The sequence below is a fragment of the Anabrus simplex genome, chromosome 3, assembly GCF_040414725.1.
Source record: "Anabrus simplex isolate iqAnaSimp1 chromosome 3, ASM4041472v1, whole genome shotgun sequence".
Taxonomy (NCBI): domain Eukaryota; kingdom Metazoa; phylum Arthropoda; class Insecta; order Orthoptera; family Tettigoniidae; genus Anabrus; species Anabrus simplex.
Window position 1 is genome coordinate 420,014,656 of NC_090267.1, and position 20,169 is coordinate 420,034,824.

A 20,169-nucleotide genomic window follows, 5' to 3' on the forward strand; every position below is an offset into this window, starting at 1 on the left:
AGCGACTAGAGACACTTGTTGACATTCTGAGTGAGCCATGTATTTTACTTGGGAGAGTAACATTTCAGAAATGAGCACTTTAACAAACTTTACTTTACTTTGAATTTATGCAGAGATAACAGGCAATAGCTACACTTTCAACACTTGGCTTAAATGAACTCACATTACGAATCGAGAGGGACAAGTCCATGTTTTCAGCGCAGCTGCATAAACCTTTCTAATCCACGTGTAATTTGACATTTGTTGGAAAGCTATTTTATTCTTCATTTTGGAGGACGATCAGCATAAATTTCTCCGTATCATTGGAAACTGTACTTTAGCTTGCTTTTACCACTTACAATAAACTGTTTTGGCAAGCGAGATGTTTTCCGGGAGAAACTAGTTAAAGCAGACAGGGAGCAGAGTGTCTTTTCATTAATGAAAGGCCGCTGTGTTAAAGACCTTGAGCAAACTGTTATGTTCCGAAGGGGTGAACGATCGGTAAGCTGTAAGTAAACAAGGCTGAGAGAGCGGTGTGCAGATCAGCAGGTGTTCTTTCAGGCAGGTAGCGGAGAGGAAACTTTCGACTTCACGTCAGGAGTCTATGCAGTGCTATCGTCTAATCTTCACTGGAGTGCGAGAAAATGCGAGTGTTTATGTTAATGTAAGCGTGTGTAACGCCATGATAAAAATGTATCAAGTTTGCGTGTGTGAAAATTTGGAATACCACATCAGCTTCAAGATGGAATTCTAATTCACCATGACGGAGCCCGGAGGGTGATCCAACATGCCTCCATCACCCAGGTATGAGCATCAATAAAATAATGTAAATAAATATGTAGGACCGTGCCTAATCGATGATCAAATGTAGCTTAGACTGTTAGATAGGATTGTAAATAATTCACGTTCTAATAATAATAATAATAATAATAATAATAATAATAATAATAATAATAATAATAATAATAATAATAATAATAATAATATTTTTGCGCTTTAGCTAGGGTTATTTGCGCAATTCCTTTATGTAGATGTGTTTGCGTATTGTTATGGATTATTCTGTAGTGTGTCACTTTGACAGTTTAGGATGCTATATTATTTGATCTCAATGATTGTAATGCCGATTTATAATAATAATAATCATCATGTTATTATTAACTTTAGTTTTGAGTGATATTTTTCTGTTGGAGTTGTGATCTTGTAGACGCCGCCTTGTTGATTTTAATGCTTATTTTGCTATTTTGCGCATTCAGCTTGTTTTATGTTGTGGAATCATCCTTCAGATGACCGTTTCCGGTAGTTCTTATACCGTGTATTTTGCGACGATGTTTTTGGTAGACGCGAGTACATATTTCTGTGTAGTTGCGGTTACACATTTTTCAATAGCTGTGTTTTGAGAGGCAATCTCGTCATTTTAGTAAACAGTTAGTGACAGGAAGCCATTGATGAGTCAGCTCTGATATTTTGTGATATGTGAAGCAGAGAATGATCTAGAGATCGAGCTAAATGAATATCCCTGATGATCTACGTTGATAATGGAAATGTGATATTTGGACCATGTCATGAACTGTCGTAAGAAATAGAAATGTGCACGACAGATATTTCGCCCGCCGGATACGAGCGAGGCCGTATTATGAAGTACTACGTTGAGAATAATGATGAGTAAATAGAATTGAGAGATGAATAATTTAACCAAGAGTGTTAAACACGTTACGACATGGGTTATGATTGTAGGCAGGAGCCTGTATTTTGTTTCAAATAATTCCAGGGAAAGTAGATGCTCGGCAAATATGCTAGCCGTAATACATGTGAGCAGAGCGACGAGTCAATGTGTATTTTGATAGTCATGTAAAGTCATGGATGACATGGAATAGCAGTAATTATTGTCCATAAAGGTTAATTAGAGACTGCCGTCAAATTCACAATATTTTGCCACTCGCAGCGGGGTAAATTTTTTCTGTAGACTCCAACTTTTTGCGCATTTCATCCTTATTAATTTTCAGTAGGCGGCGATGTTGGGATCTAGTTTTGTTTGTTTGTTATTCTTTCTGAGTGTACCTTTTATTACCGTTTATTTGTGGGATCATACGTGAATTATTTGCTTTTGATTTGATGTAAATAGGTAGGTGAAGTTAGGCTAGTTTTGATTTCTGTATTTTTCTTTTGTTGGAGCAGTGTTTCTCCATTATCAGATTCAATTATGTAAATAAGATTTCATGTGTTAGGATAAGAGATCATCGATTGGGTCACAGTCAAAATCATAGTAGTGGTATGCTCATACCAGGCATTCAGTAATTACCAAACCTTTAAAAATCCACTACATTTTTAATTAGGAAATGAAGCGATCTTTAATAAACCAGTTGTATATAATAACTGCCGCAAATGAATGAGGTAAATAAGATGGCATCTGCCTCCATCTAGTGGTGGTACCACAAATAATGAGTTCATAATGAAATGCAGTCAGCGGCAAATTAAGTAAATTTTAATGTACAAGGATCGCTTTCATTTGTGATTAAACATGGGGCACTTGGCCTAATTATTTATATTTTAAAAGGTCCAGGCTATCACAGTCATTCAGGTGAAATTTAAATAATTAAATGAGTGATTGTAACACTCAGGTTCATGTTTCAATAATTTCTTGATGTTTAATCACGAGGTGTTTGAATAAGACAGTGGTTATGTGGTAAATGGAGTACGATGTTCATGGCTGTTCTCTTTGAATTATTCTTTATTTATTACACATGATTAGGGCAGTCCATGATTATTTAAAGTTGGGTGTTTCACAACAAAGCCACATGTGTTAAAGATTTGATAAAAACCTCTGAGTCAGTGTTGATTTGATGACGTAATTAATTAATTAATTATTCAACTACATTAATTTATTTTGAGTGACATTTTCTACGTAATACAATTCTGTACTTCAAATGAGATGGTGTTTTCTGACCAGAGTTTTGAATTTATTCACGTCATCGTCTTGAAGACAGTGTCAACATAGTCTAGAATATTTTAAATTTTGATCGACTTTCAGTCAGTTTTTTGAGTTATTGTAAGGCAGATCCTCAATCTTTAATTTTCTTAGTCTCATTTATTTCACTTTGTTTACATTTTTCACCAGTTTAGTTTACTTTCATTTTGGCACTTTTCACTTTATCCAATAAATCAGTTTGTTATTTAAATTTTAATTCAGTCTTTGGGTACCGTCATTTATAGTTAGTTTACCCCAACTTTTCATTTCCTCACTCCCTGATCGACGTGTGGCCTATCTTCGGGGATATACGGACGGTCCGCAACTGAGGAAGAAGAGTCTACATGCAGCGGTGAGTATCATATACATGTCATTTATTACAGGAGCAGCCGGCGCACAGAAGAAGGAAGAAGTTCACCGCAGTTGTTGCCTTGAAAAGGGCACATTATTGGCATCAAAAGTGATTTTCAACCTCCTGTTTGACATGGATTTGGACCGTTTTGACGATTTCCTTTCCTTTCATATTATGGAGCTTCATAACAACGTATGTCTTCCATTATAAAATCCATGTTTAATTTTTGGGATCTGGGACCTTCTGGAATTAAGATTCTCGTACATAGTCAACGTTGGTGGTTTCATATTGGCTATTTCTGCCAAAAACTGATCTTAAAACCTACTTTTCCTATTTTACATATTATGTCAATGATATGAGGTCGCAATTTTCTCTAAGTCTACAGCGCGCTCAAAATGCATGTGTGAGATATATATGCAGTTTAAAAAAATATGAACACGTGTCACCACCTTTCCTAAAACTAGAGTGGTTGCGACTCCATGTTCATCGTAACCATCACACTTTTTCTCTCCTCCATCGAGTTCTTACTACATCTTCCCCATCTTACCTTCTTCGCTTTTCCATTATTTCTCCTGAAATGTTCATGACAGACACACACATCCAACCTGCTCGTCATCCCTCACCATCGAACTGCTGCATATAACAACTCATTCTCTGTGTTTTGCCGCACAAGAACGGAATCATTCACCGGATAGCGTCAGAGGAATACCAACTAAAGTGTCATTTAAAAGAGCGTTAAGGGATACAGCAGGATGCGAGTGAACTGTGCATTTCTCGTCTTTCATTGATCGTGACATTATATCATTATTATTATTATTATTATTATTATTATTATTATTATTATTATTATTATTATTATTATTATTATTATTATTATTAAGTTATTTCTTTTATATGTTTGTCTCCTATTTTGATTGTGTTAAATTGTGTTTTATCAAGTATTAATTACGGTAGCATTAATTTTGACTCTAATGTATACTAATAGGTTTAGTGTAGGAGAAGGCCAAATGGCCATAACTACGCCAATAAATACATTATTTTATCTATCTAAATATATATGTCTTTGAATAACAAAAGCAGCTCGCTTGTAGAAAACAGTAAACTAATCTTTAAAGACAGTTCGTTATTTAAAATTATTTTCAATTATTAAAATGGATATGTATTCTTACACTGGTAATCGTTGCTTGGTCTGTTAGGCTGCAGTGAGCCAGTACGATAAATCACCCCCCCCCTCCGTACCTCACTCCGGAAGTCTTGGAAGTCATTAAGTGATTTCTATATCGACCTCCCGCAGCGAACGTAAGAAGTCAGAAACATTAAAGTGAATATTTTTTGACGACACGCTGGAAACTTAACCAATCAAGTAAAATATTTCGGAGGGATTGTGCGTTTGTGTGAAGTTCTACGATGTCAAAAAATCGTACTCTAAGGCGTCTTCCATTCTGCGGATGTACACGAGTACCACAATTTCACGATGAGGGGTGAAATTGAAGATTGCGACGTCTGCAAAAAAGCGGTGAGTAAATTTGGAATGCGTTGAACAGTGAGAATATTACGTTAACAGTAACTAAACAGCTTAAAATTGTACATCGGAATTCTATTTAGAACATGGTTCTGATGACCAATCCGGTGTAAGAATATCATGATCTGGAACCAATCAACAGCTGTCGTTTTTATGTTTTTACTTTCATTTTATCGCACCTAAGTGTTCATTTTAGTTATATAATCAGAATTGTGCACTGAAAAAAGTTTAATACAAAAATACATTTAAGAAAGAGTGCACAATCAACAGGACGTAACCGTGTTCTTCTGATAGGGAGACTGTGAACCAAGGAGTTTAAATGCAAAACTAGAACAGTATATTTCCGTGCAGAAATTTTTGTTCTCTTTACGGCCTACAGATTATGGATATGTAGTTAATGGGTACGCAGAGGAATAAATTTCATCACCACTAATCAAAATATATGATTTAATTACTTAGCAGTGTGATGCTGCAGCAAAAACACCGGAACATCATCATGCAAGGTACATATCAACTATGCGGAGAGGGAGCTCTATAAAAGTATTTGGTTTATTTTTCTAATTGTCCACTATTATTATTATTATTATTATTATTATTATTATTATTATTATTATTATTATTATTATTAGCTAGACTACGGAATTTTAGGCAGTAGGCCTAATAGGTTAGAATTCAAACTAATTTGGTTATTAGGAGCTGCCCTATATCCGCTCTTCCACAGTATAGTGCGAGTAACATAAATACTAGGGGTTCTGAGGGCAAAATCCCTACGGTGTATGCAATACTCACAGCTTAACTGTTGTCTGGGCTAGACTATACTTGTTACCCACTTCAGTAACTTTGCGTCCGAACCTGTTACTGCATAAAAATCCATGCTCTAATTATTTATTATTCAATTTTGTAGTTATTCGCTAAATAGTCAAAATAAATATAACTAAAGTTACAGATACCCTCTAGACAAATTGTGGAGTTCTCGTTATTACCACAGATAATTACAGGATATACTCCATTATACTGAAGTAACACAAATTTTTATTACAATTTGGTTTACGTCGCACCGACACAGACATGTCTTACAGCGACGATGGGATAGGAAAGGCCTAGGAGAGGGATGGAAGCGGCCATGACCTTAATTAAGGTACAGCCTAGTATTAAGTATTTATAAATATACTGTTATATTATTTATACAATGAAAATGTATTGTTTTATTTTAAACTATATAAATGGAGAAATGTTAATGGAATTAAACCATTAAAATGAAAAGTTAGCAGCTTTAATTTGATCAACACATTTCTTTAATTGGAAATAAATTTCAATAATATTATTAACAGTAATATACCTCTACTTTGGTTTCAATTAAGATAAATAAGGATTTAATCATCTAAGATCAGGTCGAACCTGATTGCAATTTATCGCTTCTTATTTAAGGTAGATTGCCTGGTGAGAAAATTGGAAACGACGGAAAACCATCTTCAGGGCTGCCGACAGTGGCGCTTGAAACACAACATTTATGCTTTTCATATCAAGAAATCAATAAATTTAACATTTCAAGGAATACCTTATTCTTACTCTTCCTGACCGTTTCCGTAATTTATTGGAGCCGGCACGTGTTTTAGGCATAGTTTTACGGGCTGGTGCACTTCGTGACGCTGACCGCGTATCCACTATTGCACGTTTCTTTAGGGGTTGGTAGTGTGATGTGTTGTGTGTAGATAAAAGTAAGTAAGTGTATTACGAAAAACCCAAAGACCGGGCTGGGTGGCTCAGGTGGTAGAGCGCTGGCCTTCTGAGCTCAAGTTGGCGGGTTCGATCCCGGCTCAGTCGGGTGGTATTTGAATGTGCTTCAGTACATCATCCTCGTATCGGCAAATTTACTGACACATTAAAGAACTACTGCCGGATAACATTGCAGTACCTCCGAGTCTCCAACCACCGTAAAACCAATAACATTAGCTAATTCTGTGGCTTGGTTGTAAAAGGGCCAATGCAACTTTTTAAAATCGAAATTGAGATATTAACAGATAAAAATTCATTTTATCCTGGCCTACAATATATTAAAACGACAATGATTCTGATAAGTATTCAACTAATAGTTAACTTTTAATCAAATAATCCCTTGCCAATAATGTTAGATTATCCATACAGATTAGAGACCTGGAATTTTTACAGAATACCATAGAAAAATTACTATTTATTCAGGTGATTTCCACAAAGAAAGTGGAAAGTTGTTTAAAGTTAGTTTTTGAAAAGAAAAGTTGGAAAACTATAAGCAAAACTTCAAATGCTCATAGCTCGAAAACCGGTTTCTTGACATTGGCCCTTTTAGAACCAAACCACTGAATTATTAAAACACTCACTCCCAAAGCCATAGAAATAAACGACATCCCGGAGTGCTCTGAACCGAAGGATAGTACTCTGACCATTCAGCCAAATACTTGCTTCTGGCGGATAACAATTCACTATGATACATCTTGAATTATTTCATTTTAATTGATGACCATTTATAAGCGTAATACAAGTTTCCATTGCCTCTCTTGTCTTTTTTAGAATCTATTTTGCACTGAAATATAAAATACTTGTCCTCCTCGGTGGTTTGGTGTTTAGTGAGATAGCTGGCACGCCCAGAGGCCCGGGTTCGATTCCGGGCTCTGCCACAGAATTTGGAAAGTGGCACGAGGACTGGAACATGGTCTACTCAGCTTCGGGAGGTCATTTAAGTAGAGGGATGGGTGGGGGGTTCCATTCCTTAGTCACTTTCAAAGTGGTTTCCCAATGTTTCCCACTTCCTTTGCAGGCAAATGCCTTAGTAAGGCCTCTTTCACTTCCTTCCAGCTTCCTTGTCTATCCATTCAAACCATCCCATTCCACACAAGACCTCTGTTAAGCATAGTATGTGACACTGCCTTCGTGAGGTACTGGTCCTCTTCCATAGTTGTATTCCCGACTAACGTTTCACACTGCGGGACACTGCCCTTGAGGCGGTAGACGTGGGATCCCTCGCTGAGTCCGACGGAAAAACTAACCCTGGACGAAAAACGGATTCAATAATAATAATAATAATAATAATAATAATAATAATAATAATAATAATAATAATAATAATAATAATAATAAACATAAACATATTTAGGATACCTAAAAGGAGAGGTTTAGAAGCTGGAAATCTGAGTTCTAATAAACACCATAATAAAGTATACTTGTCCACTACCATCCACCAGGGAACAAACATATAGATATTCGTTTCCCACAAGAGTCCCCTGACCCACGAGACGCCGGCCTACAATGCGCGCTGCAGTAGCAGATCTAGTTACCGCTCACTTCCTCATTGTGAGCTCTGATCACAGATACTCGTGTGAAGGCAGGGCGGTACTACATTCCTCTTTACATCGTGTGTTGTAGCTATCCTAGACCAAGTGTGAAACTGTCATGACAGGGTGAGTTGGCCGTGCGGTTATGGGCGTGCAGTTGTGGGCTTGCATCCGGGAGATAGTGGGTTCGAGCCCAACTGTCGGAGCCCTGAGGATGGTTTTTCGAGGTTTCCCATTTTCACACCAGGCAAATGCTGAGGCTGTACCTTAATTAAGGCCACGGCCGCTTTTTTTCCCATTCCTAGGCCTTTCCTATATCATCGTCGCCGTAATACGTATCTGTATCGGAGCGACGGAAAGCAAAAAAAAAAAAAAAAAAAAAAAAAAAAAAAAACCTGCCATGTGCTAGATAAGGTTCTAGAAATGGTTGTGAATAGCGTCTCAGAGAATCCAGGCAGAGTCGGGCGACACATTTAATTGTTCTTCTAGGGAAGGGACGGTGAATCTATGACACTCGAACACAACTTCTTTGGCACGTCAGACAACATACTTGAATGTTTTAAACATGTAATAAATAATTCGAAAATGTAGCAACATAGGAAATTTTAACATTACGCTTAAATGAAGAAGTATGTTTCAGGAGTAGGCTATATGCCCGTAAGGGGTTTCACCCTCTCCCTTCGTACTATCATATATCAAGTCATTCAGTTCATCTCATTAACTCGTCTGATGAGGTTGACTCCGGAAGGGTATCCGGTCATAAAAAAAAACACGACAGATTCATCTCACCTCATGCTCGACGCCGTAGAGAAACGGTTGTACAAACAAACAAAGAAGTATGTCTCAATTAATTCTAGGGCCATAAGTTTTTACAAATTTTATTAGGTTAAAGCAAAAAATACCTTATTCTTAAAATTTACCTGTTTTTAATGTGATGTTCCCTAAATAAAATCATGAAACGTTCAAGCGAATGGTTTTATGTTTAATGCAGGCTAATACCTAAATAAAGTCAGATGATGGGATTCGTGATGATTTTAAAGGGAAATAACCGATGGCACACTAGACTGTAAAAAGTAATAAGCAAGACGTTAATTGGCACGGTAGTCGGTGAAGGTTTGCCATCCCTGCCCTAGGGTATCTTGTCTTAGGAGCGGCAACCATGGGATCCATAGCAACGTCTGCTATCATTTCCACCTAACTCTTCAATTTTTTTATTTACAGCGTTCCTATATGCTCTTCCTCTATGAACTCCTACTCCGACGTTGGTAAGTTTGCGAGTCGTAAGAAGTAGGCCTATCTCATTTTTACTATCTGTTCCTGGTTCAGTGTATGGGTGCCGCGCGACGTCACAGCTTCGCTTTACTACTGCGCATCTCTCCCGTGATACCTGCCTATTCTTCTACTTAGCTTGGGTCCGTCTCTCCCTCTTGCCAATCCCTTCATTCTTCCAGTGTCGAGTATCGGAGATAAGAGTAAGAATTATCTCGCAATAATTTTCTACTCATGGAAAAACTCTTGTTATGTGATAATATTGACTGTAAAAGGAGATATCGGCCTATCGAGTTTTATGTTTTAAGCTCCCGCTTGAATAATTATGGTTTTCCGAGGATTCCCCATTTTCACAGCAGGCAAATGCTGGGACTGTAGCTTAATTAAGGCCACGGCCGTTCCTTCCCACTCCTAGCGCTGTCCTATCCTATCGTCGTCTGTGTCGGTGTGTCTAATCCTTATAGGCTTATGATTATAAAATATCAAAGCCATATTAACAACAGTGCTGATGATAGTATTTATTATTAATCACAACAGCCTATTAGCACATTATTATTATTATTATTATTATTATTATTATTATTATTATTATTATTATTATTATTATTATTATTATTATTATTTTGTCCGACTCGTTGGCTGAACGGTCAGCGTACTGGCCTTCGGTTCAGAGGGTCCCGGGTTCGATTCCCGGCCGGGTCGTGGATTTTAACCTTCATTGGTTAATTCCAGTGGCTTGGGGGCTGGGTGTTAGTGCTGTCCCCAACATCCCTGCAACTCACACACCACACATAACACTATCCTCCACCACAATAACACGCAGTTACCTACACATGGCAGATGCCGCCCACCCTCATCGGAGGGTCTGCCTTACAAGGGCTGCACCCGGCTAGAAATAGCCACACCGGGCGAGTTGGCCGTGCGCGTAGAGGCGCGCGGCTGTGAGCTTGCATCCGGGAGATAGTAGGTTCGAATCCCACTATCGGCAGCCCTGAAGATGGTTTTCCGTGGTTTCCCATTTTCACACCAGGCAAATGCTGGGGCTGTACCTTAATTAAGGCCACGGCCGCTTCCTTCCAACTCCTAGGCCTTTCCTATCCCATCGTCGTCATAAGACCTATCTGTGTCGGTGCGACGTAAAGCCCCTAGCAAAAAAAAAGAAATAGCCACACGAATTTAATTATTATTATTATATTATTATTATTATTATTATTATTATTATTATTATTATTATTATTATGGTATCAAGGAATCTATGCATTTTATTATAAGAACTCCACGTTCACTAACTTAAATTATACCCATTACTACATGAAAGAGAAGCCAGTAGCGATGTTCGGTTATGAAGTGAGCTGAATCTTCGTAGCGTATTTTTACGACCGGATGATCTTCCTGACATCAACCTCATCAGAGGAGATAATGAGATGAAATAAATAGCGTGATATATGATAGCAGGAAGGAAAGGAGACAGTGAAACCAACTTCGGGCACATAGTCTACTCCTGTCGAATAACACGAACGGGTCTGATCAAGGCTTTCCGTCTCCATCCAACGTGCGAGTTACCATTAATATCGTCATTATGCCCTCACACCATATGAGTACTGCAGAGAGGTTTGGAATTTAATCAAGTGTTTTGGTACGCAATATAATGATTAGAAATTGTATACCACCCCGTCCCCTACCCTGTCGTCTAACATTCTGATGGTGAAATGTTTCGAGCATCGGGACTTCAACCGGCTAACCAGTGTCAGACCATATAGACTTCATGCATGCACGATCATGGACACCAGACGGTTTTCAAGAGTGTCTTAATAATAATAATAGTAAAAATCAATCGCCCGGTGGGTGTGGGCGGTAAAATACATCCGCGGTATCGCCTGCCTGTCGTAAGAGGTGACTAAAAGACGGGATAATCCCCAGGAGCTTACTTGGAAATGTGGGTAGTAACCTAGGGACTCCGAGCTCATTCTGGCATTGATTCCACTTACTTGTGCCAGCGTTCTCGCTTTCATCTTTCCTACCCGAACTTCTGTATTCAACTTTCTTTTGTACAATAAAAACGGTAGGCTATTAACGTTTGCGAGTCATACAGAGTGTTTCATTTGCACGCCCATCGTGGTCCTCAATATAGTTTTGGAAAGGTCTTCCCTTTTTTCATGTGATTACAGTTACAAGGTGTTGATTGCTAACGGGGGAAGTATTTGAGTTCGAATGCTCCGAATTGCATGAAAATTGATGGGTTAAAACACACTACTCCCTCTTAATAGTAATGCCAATGGTTTTACGTCCTACTAAACCCCAAAAGGGTGGGTCCTACCTGCTGTAAGAAGTGACTTAAAATGGCAACAGCTGTTCTCAACTTGGGAGCGTGGTTTGGCCAGCACGATTCCTATAGCTGAGCCTAGCACTGCTTCCACTAACTTGTTTCTTTTCAAAATTAAAATTTGCTTTATGCCGCACCAACACCGATAGTTCTCACGGCGATGATGGGAGAGGAAAGGGCTATAAGTGTAAAGGAAGCGGCCGTGGTCTTAATTAAGGTACAGCCCCCAGCATTTTTCTGATTTGAAAATAGGAAATCACGTAAAACCAGCTTCAGTTCTGCCGACAGTGCCGTTCGAACCCATTATCTTCCGAATACAAGCTCACAGCTGCGCGACCCAAATCGCACCACCAATTCGCTCGGTCCAGTTACAGTACTTTAATCTTTCGTATCCGACCACCCTTGGCCGACCCCTTTTGTCTTGCGCCCCGACAATATTAGGCTCGCGAGGCAGAGGAAGTCTTTCATTTTTACACCTTTTGCTCCTATAGGTGGGGGCGGTAGAAGCCCCCCTGCTTGTCATGAGAGGCGACTAAAATGAGCCTCAGGGGCTCTGAACTTAGCGTAAGTTGGTGAGTTTCTGTTGCTGATTCCTGGCATTGCTTCTTCTTACTTGTGACAAGCTCCTCACTCTCATCTATCATATCCGACCTCCCTTGGTCAATTCTTGTTCATTACAGACTCCGACGGTGTTAGGTCACGAGGCCTAGAGTGTCTTTTATTTTCACGCCTTTCGTTGCCCTCGTCTTTCTTTGGCGGATACCTTCCTTTTTCGAGGTGTCGGTAGCTTCCCTTTTGTATTTCTGGTTAGTGTTATAGAGCATGTCCGCCTTAAAACAATAATTACTACCACTACCTTTCACAACTTTCGTGACCCTTCAATTTCTCTTGCCGATACCTTCCTTTCAAGAAGTGTCGGAACCCTTCCATTTTCCCCTTCTGATTAGTCTTAAGGGAGCATGATTGCTCAGCTGTATTTCCTCTTAAAATAGTAATTACCACCACCACCACCACCACCACCACGAGTTTACAGGAATAACGACGAAATTGGCATTACATTATTTCCCTGCTGGCAAGCAGCCAGAGACGTTGCCATGGTAACCGTTAGGTTCGTTGCTGGTCTGCGCGGGTGTCGGTCACTCGGTGCGGAGCATGAAACTCGCAGAAAATAGTAATTTTCCCCGTAATTTGAAGAGTAAGTTTAATTATGTACTTAATAAAATTTGTTTAAAATGAAGGGAAGTTTCATATATAGCCTACGGATTTTAGAGGAAAACAATAATATACGAGAAAATTGAAAATACTTTTTCTGGTTTTCGTATAAACCCCCAGTCTATTCAACAATTTTTAAATCATATGTATATCTAAACCTGATACTGGATGAGTATCTATCCAGATCTATCCAGCCGTTTATCCGCGATGGTGGAACAAAGAGACAAACAGACATAAAAGCTAAAAACCACTAATACTGTCTTGAGTTGACCTAAAACGGATAAATATCTGAAAAATTTGCAAAACAAACGAATTTACAGACAGTGGACCCCTACAACTTTATTTATATAGATTACTTCAGTAACGAAGGATGAACCACATTCAGTGGCATTTAGTTGTCTATTATCACTGTTTTGTGATGTTCAGACGCTGATAAACAGCAGTGTCCTCCTTTACTTCAATCGTGTTGGAACTGTCAGGGAGATGGAAGCAAAAGAGCAAAGAGTTTTTGTTGGAAATATAATACGCGTACTTCTAACCAACAGCTCAGGTATTCTTCTGTTTCCATTCAGTGAGTAGAATCTTCTTACCTTTTTATTACTCGGTTCGCTTTTACATCCATCTGTAGTCACTTGTATAACCGTCAATTCCCTACATTTCCATATAATAAATATTCTCTTTGATGGGCGAGAATAGCTTTGTAACCTGGTGTTACCTTTCTCAGGTTCACCGTGTTATTTTTAGTCGTAGTGAATAGCACTTCTGTTTGATCTCACGGTGGTGTATCCACAGAAAGGAAAAAGGGAAAGTTACATCTTCCACGTGACGAATGTTTGTAGTTTCCGTACATGCAAATCTCTTACTTCGGAATAAAACTGGCAAGAAATAGATGTAAATAGTGAGGGCATTAGTACAATGCACGAATTTTTCTTATGAGCTTATCAAAATACTGTACAAGGTTGATACTTTTCGATACATATATATATTACATTTGGCTTAACATCGCACCGACACAGATAGATTTAATGGCGACGATGGGATAGGAAAGGGCTAGGTGTTGGAAGGGAGCGGCGGTGGCCTTAACTAACATACAGCCCCAGCATTTGCATGGTGTGAAAATGGGAAACCAAGGAAAACGATCTTCTGGGCTGCCCACAGTGAGTTTCACTATCTTCCGAATGCAAGCTCAGAGCTGCGCGCCCCTATCCGCACAGCCAACGCGCTTGGCAATCTAAACAGATTAAAGTGCAAGTTGGTGTGAAAAGGAAATCAGCGTCGCATCTTGCTGGGACGTATCTGGGAATGTAGAGCAATAACAATGAATACGAAGAGACGACTAGTCCACTCACTTGTCCTTTAGATCTTCCAGTATGAATGCGAAACTTGCACCATAAACACTAGAGAGAGAAATGCCTTCGAATGCCTTCGAAATATGGTTCTGGAGAAGGATGTTACGAATACCGTGGACAGCCAGGAACACAAATGATTTCTTCATCCAGGAATTTGGCATAAATACAGTTGTGAACAAGAGAATTCTCCAAAATTCTTTGGTCACGTTATGAGGAGTCAGGATGAGAACCTGTAAAAACTAATTGTTAAAGGATAAGTTTATGGCAAAGGGTCACAAGGACGGATCGCAAAAGGATGGGCTGGTCAAATAAGAGAGATCACCCTGGAAAACGATTGTAAAGAAGACAAAAGCTTGTGCAGAATTACATCAATTTTTGAGAAGCAACAAATCTCTGGGGTTGCGATACACAGTTATGTGTGAAATAAGGAGGGAGGGAGGGAGAGAGAGAGAGATGGAGGGGGGAGGGCAATATGCGAGCAACTTTATTTTTTACAATTGTCTTTACGTCGCCCAACACAGATAGGTCTTACGGCGCCGATGGGGCAGGAAGGGGTTAGGAATGGGAAAGAAGCAGCCGTGGCGTCAATTTAGGTACATCCCCGGTATTTGCCTGTTGAGGAAATTGGAAATCACGGAAAACCATCTTCAAGGCTGCCAGCAGTGGGGATCGAACCCACTATCTCTCGAATGCAAGCCCACAGCTGCGCGCCCCTAACCACACGGCCAACTCGCTTGGTCGAGCAACTGTTATAGGACTTGATAAACTATGTGCACTTCTGTTTGAACTCTTTCAGGGCCGGGCGTGTTTGAGAAGAGATTCTCTAAATAGAGCGGCTGTTTATCAAGACAGTGTTAAGCCGAACCTTAACAATGCTCTTCCCCTACCTAGCACAGGGTTTCTACTTTTAAATTACATAACAATTTCTACTGTGGGCGACATCTTAATTATGGATAAGTGGTTCTGCGGACTTTCATGTTCTCAAATTCTGAAGCACATAGTTCGTGGATATCTTTAATGGTTTAGACAGCGTAAGCCGTTGAGTGAAATTTGTAGGTGGGAGCATAGCATACATCCACAGTATACTCTGTCCGTCGAAAGAGGTGACACCCTAGGATTTCTCGACTTGGGACGTTGGGTAGCCGCCACGAATTCCCAGGCCGAGACACACGATATGTTCATATGGCTGAGCCAGGCTCCTCATTTTCATCTTTCCAATACCACCTCCTTTAGTAAATTCTGGGTTTCCTCCTACTCTGACATAATTATGATGAGTGGCTTATAGAGTCTTTCATGTCTTTCATTGTCTTGCGTGACTCCCTGCTTTTGTTTTTCCGATTCCTCTACTCCTCGCAGGGTTGAATCTCGTCGTTTTTTCACTTCTGATTAGTGTCAATAAGTTATTATGATTACCTACTTGTTCTTTCTCATAAGACGGAAATCGCTACAAACAAAATCCTGCCTGACATTCATTGCTTTCTTCCAACCCTAACCGTACTAGCTCACGAGCTATTTCTTATCCTTCACGACCCTTTCTTTTGGCGATAGTCTCTTTCCTCCACGAATTGAAACTTCTCATTTTCTGTCATCTGATTAGAAATGAGAGCGGATTGGCTATGTAATTGTGCTTTCCCTTGAAACAACACACACTACTATCACCAAATCAGTATGTGTTGATGGTAGGGTGGGAGAAAGGCACATACAGCACATCTCCGGTATCTTCTGCCTGCCGTATGATGTGACTAAAAGAGGTGACTTTTTGGAGTTAACAACTTGGGAGCATGTGATGACGATTATGGGTCATCTTACATTGTTTCTACATGATCTCTCATATAAGTTAAGACCGAACGCACGATGCTGGTACTCTGCGCTACGGCAGCTGCCACCGCCGAGCTTATGTCACGCGCTGCCACCCTGCCTTAAGCGTGTATAAAATTGTATATGAAATCTTGCCTTATAAAAGACGCTGGAAGTGTCATCCTTCCTGTGTTATACGGGCAATGTACCTGGTAACCACATTCTGGCTGACACGAGTGAGTTCTGCCATTGTAATGTTTCTGATTTCATTTGAATGTTTTTTTTCAGTTCCTACAATGTGTGAGGATTTTTTCGATACACAGTTTACCCCAGAAGTAAAAATCACACACTCTTAGATTTACCGTCTTACTAAGAAAAAGTCCTTATACAGTTGTTTAACACTTGTAGAGTTATACAGTGAATAAACCCTGTATAAGCGCTTGATATTTTTCTTACTAATAAACGTGGTATACGCATTGTATTACTATACAGCACGTATACACTCGTTACAAGGCATAGGAATCTCTTCCTGCAGTACACTGGCGTTTTTCGCACGTTCACCGCCTTTATGATAGCTTCTGCTGGTTATCTTTGATTAAAACTTTCCGGACAGTCGCGCAGTAGCACGGCATATCGAAAAGGCAGTGGCAACACAAAGTGAGACAGCTGGGAATTGGCTTATACTGACATCAACATTTCTTCAGCTTGCTTGTGTAATGAACGCCCAAAAATAAATGGAAAAGGTTAATAAAAGATCAATACGGTAGCTCTTAACTGGGATAGTACGGAAAACGTAGGCAATTGTAATTGAATCGGCGAGCTGAATAGTGTACACATTCCAAAATTCTTACTTTTCAGGAGAAAGGAAAAACTGTTTTGTAGCTTAAAAGAAAGGTTTGATCAAAAAAGTTTCTGTTAGGCATTTATACATCATATTCTGCGTATTCAGCTACAAAGCATGGAAATCATATTACGTACGATTTTCAAGTTATACCACTTTTTATGTCGAGGAATATGTTCCTTTTTAGGGTACTCAAATTTGATAAAGATCTTTGTAGAGGCAGATAATGTATAATAAACTCGCAATTTCAATAGACTATTAAGCAGTAACACATTATTACACAAAAATACGCCTAACCATCATTTCTTTTACAGTCACTCATTGTCATTACGTCTCTTTAAAGTGTTTTACTTTACGAAGATGTCTAGCCTTCATAACCTCTGAATGTTTAAAAAACCGTGAAGATCATCAACGTTATCGTTCATTCTTTCAATGTGTGTTCAATGTTAAATGGATAAGTCGAATATTTCACCACGATTATATTACTGTAAACAATAAATACCACGAAAATAAACTGCTCACTCGTTTCTTTTTCCGCTACTCGCTGCTATACAGCGTTTATACAAGGGTCCTGGTCTGTATAAGCAATTCAATGAATAACTATAACAGATGTATACACAGGAGGCTTATACGCGGTTTATTAGTAACGAATTTCACATAAACGGTGTATAGGTAAGGTAAGGGTAATTCTGCCCGAAGGCAGGTCCGAACCTCCGCAGAGGTATTCCTGAGCCGGAGTTTACGTGCGGTAGGGTGGCCAGTTCCTTTCCGCTCCCCCATTCCCTTACCCCCACCAACAGCGCGTGGCAACCCATCCAACTCCTGACCACGCCCAATGTTGCTTAACTTCGGAGATCTCACGGGATCCGGTGTTTCAACACGGCTACGGCCGTTGGCAACGGTGTATAAACATTGTATAAATGTTATACACCGTTTATTAGTAAGACGGTTAGATAACGAGGGGGAAATAGACCAGCACTGATCAATCTGCCTGCAAACACCTCCGGGATTGTAGGAAGGAAATGTTCTGCTGTATGAGCAGGGGCTCAATATTGTTGAAACCACTCATGAAACTTTTTTTCTTCTGTTAACTGATGGAAGAATGGCGTCAAAATGTCTTTTGGTAACTCGAAAAGAGTAAGCCCAATTATTCGTCTTGCACTAACAGCACAACAAACACCAATCTTCCTATCAAAATGAGGGACTTCATAAACATCATTAGGATTTTCTGCACACCAATAGCGAGAGTTCTGACTGTTCACGTGACCACTAAGATGAAACCAGAACTTTTATGTACGAAAATACGGAGTTGGAATGATAACTGTCTCACCATGAAATGTGAAATGTCGTATGGCTTTTAGTGCCGGGATATCCCAAGACGGGTTCGGCTCGCCATGTGCAGGTCTTTCTATTTGACGCCTGTAGGTGACCTGCGTATCGTGGTGAGGATGAAATGATGATGATGATGACAACACATACACCCAGCCCCCGTGCCATTAGAATTAACCAATTAAGGTTAAATTCCCCGACCCGGCCGGGAATCGAACCCGGGACCCTCTGAACCTAAGGCCAGTATGCTGACCGTTCAGCCAACGAGTCGGACTGTCGCACCATGTTAAGAGCTGATTCAGACTGGAGACTCGTGCTTGCCAGGTCAAACACGTGCAGGCTTCTTGTAAGGTCAAGATCTATGAGCGCTCTTCCCATGTTGCAGCTTACGTCGCGGAGAGTGTAACCGCCGCTTCGACGGTCTTAGTTTACATGAGAGACCCTGTATTCTGGGAAGTTTAGGGAGTCTTTCTTTTATCACGTCTTTCATGAGTTTCCCATTTAATTTGCGGAAATCTTTAAATTTCGAAAGGTCAAACCTCTTCCTCTTTCTCCTACAGTAGCTGTCAAAAATTGAGGGCTACATTCATACATCATGAAATATCAACTAGAACCTAAATATCTGCCGCAGAATCTCAGTGATTTTTTTTTTTTTTTTTTTTTTTGCTAGTGGTTTAACGTTGCATTAACTCATCGAAGGATTGCGGTGACGCAAGATTGGGGAAAGGCAAGGATAGGGATGGTAGCGGCCATGGCCTTAATTAAGGTACAGTCTCAGCATTTGCCTGGTGTGAAAATGGGAAACGACGGAAAACCATCTTCAGGGCTGCCGAGGGTTGGATTCGAATCTATCAACATACGAATTATTATTTTCTCTGGGCACTTGTATTGAATTGCATATATTTCAATGGTTTTCACTGTGTTTGGCCAGGTACTGTGGAAGTTATGAATTTCTAAATATTATAAAACCACTCAAACCACTTCCTCCAGGGAGATATCAAAGGAAAGGTGCGGAGTGAGTGCAAACATTACATGCAGCTGACATGACTCTATGTGTAAAATATTTTGAAAAGTAGAGGTGAGGAAATACCACGCATAACTATCCTCCTTGATACAAGGTAATATGAACCTGCTTGCTACACCCATAATAATAAAATGAGCGTTTTGAGAGATAGGGCTGGAAGGAGGAGCATTCCTCGAGCCATTGCACGGTGTTGCCACATTCCTCCATTCCTTTCTCCTTCCCTTCGCTTCCGGCTCACTTGTTCGTTCGTTCAGACCGCTGTGTTCTGTTGCACGTAACTCAGAAGTGAGAGGTTTGGCAGCTACAAGCAACACGAGCCGGTCACCAGGCTTATCTCCATGGTAACCACAGTGGGTCCGCCCACGTTTCCATGGCAACCACTCCCTTTAAACTCTTCTCCCCACCCACGAACGCAGTAAACGCACCTCCCTTTAAAATTGTCAGAACGCATCTTTCAATATTACGACTATAGACAAATAGTTCCATAGAAATCCTATACAGTTCATTGCCATAATTATTGTTCTATGTGAAATGATAAGGAGCCCGATCAGTTTGATTCCCCAATAGAGGTGGCTATTTGTTGCGTATCCTCTTTAATGAAACTAAACTCATACTTAAAAAATCCCTTTCCTTGAATACAAACTAAGTAAGAGTTGCCGCGCTGGCTATTTTCCAACAAAATCTTGAGGTAAATTTTAAAATCGAGTTAGCAAATACATTACTGGATTTTGACAGGAAAATCCCGTTCCCCATGTATCTCCCTTGGATTCACACTGCTCGAGAATACCATCACTTTAAGAGAAATAGTGTATTATGTGCTGCAAGTCGATGCAGGTGTTACCACAAAGATTGTTTCGTCAGATATTGAATTAGACGAGTCTTCGGTTTTTTCTTTGTGC